General features: G+C 40.8%; 1 non-coding gene and 1 pseudogene across 1 annotated transcript; both read left to right on the top strand.

The window, feature by feature from the left end:
* The first annotated feature begins 3,942 nt into the window (after nucleotides 1-3,942).
* On the top strand, nucleotides 3,943-4,061 carry LOC111731871. Its single transcript, XR_002777353.1, has one exon. It is a non-coding gene; the product is annotated as a 5S ribosomal RNA (ribosomal RNA).
* Nucleotides 4,062-5,004: 943 nt separating this feature from the next.
* LOC105305908 lies at nucleotides 5,005-5,874 on the top strand (annotated as a pseudogene).

The raw sequence follows: 5,874 nt of genomic DNA, 5'->3' as shown, positions 1-5,874 counted from the left end.
AGATCTCCCTGAGACCTGTACTTGCCTTTTAGGTCCTCACCAGGGCGTGAGGAGCTACCAGATTCCTGTCTCCTGGCACCTAGAAAGGAACGATGGCAACTTCTCAGACATTAAATGCGAAGGCCTCTGGAAAATAGCTGATAGTGAGTGCATTGGTAATAGAGACACCAGCTACAGTAATGTAGCTCTTTGAAATTCTAATACAATAGCCTCAAATTCCCTTGCGGTGGGAAACCCTGTGTCTTTTTCCAATATCTACGGGGAAGCACCAGATAGTGGGGTGGAGCAGGAGAATGGAATGTTTTACCTAGTGACTGTTTTTTTGCTTGCTCAGAATTCTGTCACATTTCACTTCTTGTTTTCTGTCCACTCCATGTCAACCTTAACATGTAATAAAGCTTCTTTTCCTCAATTTCCCCAAAACACCATTCATCAAGGCTGCTGTGAATGTGTAGCAAATGTTTCCTGGGGATTTGGGAAGCAATGGGGTGCTACTTCACAGAAATGCACAGAGGCGCATTTAAGACAGAATAGTAGTCAGCTCTCAGCCATTCTTCTCTCCCTCATTCCAACCCCCTTTCCCTACCAGGACCCTTCCCCTAGGCATCTCTCCAACTCAGCTTTACCTCCAGCTATTTTGTGGGCCATGTCTCCTTTGTTTTTCTCCCTATCAGACTCACCCCAAATACCCCAAATTCTCATTCTTTTCTTCTGCTGAGAAGTCTGACTTTCTCTTTGTCTCATTCATTCCCAGGTGGCCCCAGCTTTGTTATCTTTCTACAATCACAATGGCTCATGAGTTTGCTTTTCTAAATAAAGACAGTTCTGCCGCAAGAATTCTGTTATCACTCAGGAATGCTTTGCCGAAATTAGCCATTTCTGCAGCAATTAACAGAAAAATGCATCTAGTAATGACTTACATCAGCAGCTCTCAAACTGTTTTGGTTTCAGAACTCCTTTACACTCTTAAAAATTATAAAAGATCCCAAAAAGGCTTTGTTTATGTTATATCTATTAATATTTACTGTATAAAAATTAAAGCTGAGAAAAATTTTAAATTTGTATTTATTAATTTGAAAATAATAAGCTCATTACATGTTAACAAAATAGAACATATTTATGAAAAATAGCTCTCTATTTTCCAAGAGAAATGAGTGAGAATGACACTGTTTCACATCTTTGCAAATCTCTTTTTTGTCTGACTTAATAGAGACAGCTGGATTCTCTATCTGCTTCGCCTTTCAGTCTGTTGTGATATCAAAACATCATGTAACCTCTAGGAAACTCCACTGTATGCTCATGAGAGAATAAGGATGAAAAGGGCAAATAACATCTTATTGTCATCATGAAAATTGTTTTTTTCCTTGTGGGGCTTCTAAAAGGGTCTTGGGGATTCCCAGAGATCCCCACAACACACTTTAAGAACCGCAATCTTAAAACATAAAGATATATATTGTTTACTTAATAAGAGGTCTGTGGTAGGTGGGTTCAGGGTTGATTGAGCAGGTAATGTCAGAAGTCCCTGGTGCTTTCCTACCTTCCATTCCACCACCATTGCATGTTGGCTTCTCATGTTCAGGCTTGTTGCAAGAAGGCGGATACTGACTTCATGTACATTAAAGGAAGAAAGCAGGGGGTGCATCTAGGGAGGCCACCAACTTCTCCTCCTCTCTCTGTTTCTTACAAGCAAGAGAAAATTTTTTCCAGAAGCCATCCAGCAGATTTCTCTTTGAACCTTATTGGTATTGATGAGTGACATGAGTACTCTTAAATACAAAAGAAAATGGAAAAGTGAGTCTCTAGAGAAGGGAAACAAGACTGCTATTATAAGTTGAACCCAAGCCTCCTTGTCCCCTGGAGCCGGGCACATGGCTACCCAAACAAAATCAGGGTTCTGTTAGCAATGTAGATAGGGATTGGCTGCATGGTAAGCAACAGTGCTACCATCGGCTCTTAAATTAATGAATATTTCTCCTGCTATACCTTTATCCACAGTAAGGAAGCAAAATGTACAATTGACCCAATACTATTGGCAAAGCCTCAACTATGAGGCTTGGATTTCTAGTAAAAATGGTCTTGAGCCACCAAGTTGGGTGAAAGTGCAGGACAGTTGTGTTATTTTTCAAACATTAAGATGAACATTAAATTGAACATGGAAATCTTCATTGTATAGATATCCCAGACCATCTCTAAGGGTCATCTTAAGAGTATCAGATCAGAAAAGAGTTCTCTGTGGCTTCCTTGGATATAAGATCTTTGTGGAAATAATAGAGCTCTAAAGATTATCATAAAGATTTTAAAGTATTATTTCACCTACATGGATTATCAAGCAAAGCTATGGCCCCACATAATTCTAGCTCAGTGAGTGTCTACAAGTGATGAGCCACAAATTTGAAGATGCCTAGCCAATTTTTCCAGAAATATTCATTGAGCAGGCTTGGAATATATACATAAGAATATTGTTTGTTTTATTTGAAACTTATCTCATTCTAAAAAAGAATTCTAGTAGCATACAACACAAAAATAAAATATATTGAGTATCTACAATAAGAATTTTTCTAATCAATTTTTTTCTAACCAAAATGAAGAAATCGGACAGGAAGGAAAACAGGACAGGAAAAATAGCATGAAGCTAAGGTTAATGTCTAAAATTCATGACGTAAGGTTACACACTGTTTTTAGAGATGACTTTCAAATTTGCCAGCAGCCTATTCAAAGATAGAAATGCAGGGAGGAAAACGTGGCATAGATGATAGAGGCTCTGTTTATCCCTCTGGCGACCAAGTCAAAGTTGTGACAGAAACAAGGAGTAAACAGTAAGGAAAATCGCCTGGGATCTAGATGAACAAGCCATGCAACTACAGAGAAATCTAAGAAAGCACCCTGCAACAGCAGAAGGTAGGATGGGGCGAGGACGCGAGGCTGCCCAGTCCCGAGGGGCTGAGTGGGACGGAGGTCATAGCAGCAATAGCTGCAGACGCTTCTTAAAGGGACCATGTCCGCAAGCGGACTTTTGCAGTGACGGACCTGCTCCCTCTGAGCACCAGCGCCGGTTTGGCTGTGCAAGGGGCACCAGGGACTTACAAGGGGACACTGAGTTGTCGAAGTGAGGGCCGAGGCAAGACTTCCTCTGTACAAAAATGCCAGAGGTATCCTTTATTCCTCTGTTGAGCTCTACCTCTCCCAGTGCATGGAGGCAGTGGTGCCATAGCCGTGACATCATCAAACTGGATAACAGAGGTCACTCTGCCCAGAGGATTCCCTGAAACTCTGCTTCCCTTAACTCGCAGCCCCACCTAAGCCACATACAGGTGTGTCCTCACTTAGTCAGGTTCCCCTTGGCGAGCAGCGCCTAGACTGGTGGAAGCTGGCCTCAGTTTCTGGTGTGGCTTTTTGAGGCAACTATAAGCACAGCATCTGTGGATTGCTTGCTGAATCTTAACAGGTGGCTTCTGAGGGGCACAAGCTGAGGGGCACAAGCTGAACCCCTCTCAGGACCGTGCCACTGGACACCTACCACACAAAGCCATACTAATAAGACGAGGAGACATAAGAGCTTTGCTTAGTACATAGAAACAGACAGAAAGACAGCCAAAATGGGATGACAAAGAAGCAGAAACCATATGAGGGAACAGAACAGAGATCCAGAAATAATGAAGTCAAGCAATCTAACAAAACACTGGTTATAAAGATGCTCAATGAACTTAGAAGAGTAGGTGAACTCAGTGAGATCTTCAACAAAGAGATAAAAAAAACCATAAAACTGGAAATGGAAATTATAAAATGAAACCAGTCTGAAATGAAGAACACACTATCTGAGATGAGAAGTATATTAAATGGAATAAACTACGTGAATAAAGAAGAGGATCGAATGACCTATGTAGAGGATGGGAAAGCCAAGGACACTCAATCAGAATGGCAAGAAAAAAGAAGCCAAGACTAGTCTACGGCCATGCCACCCTGAACGTGCCTGATCTTGTCTGATCTCAGAAGCTAAGCAGGGTTGGGCCTGGTTAGTACTTGGATGGGAGACCGCCTAGGAATATCAGGTGCTGTAGGTGTTTAAAAAAAAGAAGCCAAGACTATAATAATAATTTAAGGAGCCTATGGGACACTATGAACTGTAAAAATATCCGTGTCACAGGGGTACTGGGAAAAAAACAAGATGTTGAAGAGCTATTTGAGAAAATAATGATGGAAAACTTCCCTAACCCAGTGAAGGAAATAAATATAAAACCCCAGGAAGTTCAGAGAGTCCCAAAAAACAGGAACTCAAAGAGGCCCACACCAAGACATAACATAATTAAAATGCCAAAGGTTAAATACAAAGAGAGCATCTTAAAAGCAGCAAGAGAAAAGCAGTTAGTTACCTACAAGGGAGCACCCATAAGGCTGGCAGGTGATTTCTCAAAAGAAACCATGCAGGGCAGAAGAGTTTGGCACAAAATATCAAAAAATGTGAATAAAGAATGGTAATAACTACATTCTTATCAACAAGTACCTCAAATGGAAAAGAATTAAGTGCTCCAATCAAAAGATAAAGTGGCTGAATGGATAAGAAAACAAGACCCCTACATATGCTGCCTACAAGAGACTCACTTCAGATTAAAAGACACAGACAGACTAAAAGGAAGGGGATGGAAAAAGATATTGCCTTGATGGACCTAGAGGGTATTGTGCTGAATGAAATGGGTTGGATAGAGAAAGACAAATATCGCATGATTTCACATACGTGTGGAATCTAAAGAACACAATCAACAACAACAAAAGTGGAAATAAACTCTTAGATACAGAGAATATTTAAAGGAATATTAGATGAGAGAGGGGTACGGGTTGAATTTTAATAAGAATATCTACCAACCATAGATGATTTGGGGGTTGGAGGGCAAAGAACAGAGAATAAATTTTTTTAAACTGGATTTTTAAGGTGCAGAAAGTCGGCCTGAGCCACCACCACTACTGCCACCTCAGCAACTGCCACCGCCTTGATTCCCCACCCTTGCCATGGCTGAGGACCTCTCCTCAGCCACTGCCTACACCGAAGATAACTTCTACTGCCCCATCTGTCAGGAGGTGCTCAAAACACCCATGCGGACCACGGCCTGTTAGCATGTTTGCTGTAAAAAAATGTTTCCTGACTTCAGTGAGAGAAAGTGGAATACATTGTCCCTTCTGTCCTGGAAATGTGACTAGAAAGAGCATGTCCTGAATGGGCCTTAGACCTTGAAACTATCATGAGGAAGTTTTCTAGTAGCTGGAGATACTGTGCAAAACAGATCAAATTCTATCACATAAAACATCATTACAAATCTTGTAAGAAGTATCAAGATAAATATGGTGTTTCTGCTATCATTCCAAACTTTCAGATCTTTCAAGATTCAATAGGGAACAGTAACAGGAGTGAAACATCCACAGCTGATAACATAGAAACTTATCAAGAGACTACAATTTCTTCTGAGTGTCCCACCTTCAAGTGTCTCTTGTGTCAAGAATCAAATTTTACCAGATAGCGTTTACTGGATCACTGTAATAGTAATTATCTATTTCAGAAGGTTCCCATGACCTGTTCTTTTTGTGTGTCTCTTTTCTGGAGAGATCCTAGCTAGATTACTAGAAATTTCATTAGTCATCTAAATCAAAGACATCAGTTTGAGTGAATAGGACAGTTTTAGGGTCACTCGACTTTCATCTCGAAATTTCAGTCTACAGGCTCTGTCCTTGGAGGTCAGGGTAGGTTAAATGAGTCCTCCCTGTGTTAGATGAGTCTCGCTGCAAAGACATCAGTTTGATTATGGAGAATATGTGAACTTTCAGCTAGACGAAGAAGCCCAATATCAAACTGCTGTTAAAGAATCTTTTCAAGTAAACATCTGA

This window comes from Pteropus vampyrus, unplaced genomic scaffold, assembly GCF_000151845.1.
Source record: "Pteropus vampyrus isolate Shadow unplaced genomic scaffold, Pvam_2.0 Scaffold404, whole genome shotgun sequence".
In the NCBI taxonomy this organism is placed as follows: domain Eukaryota; kingdom Metazoa; phylum Chordata; class Mammalia; order Chiroptera; family Pteropodidae; genus Pteropus; species Pteropus vampyrus.
This window is presented reverse-complemented; position numbering and strand designations above follow the sequence as displayed.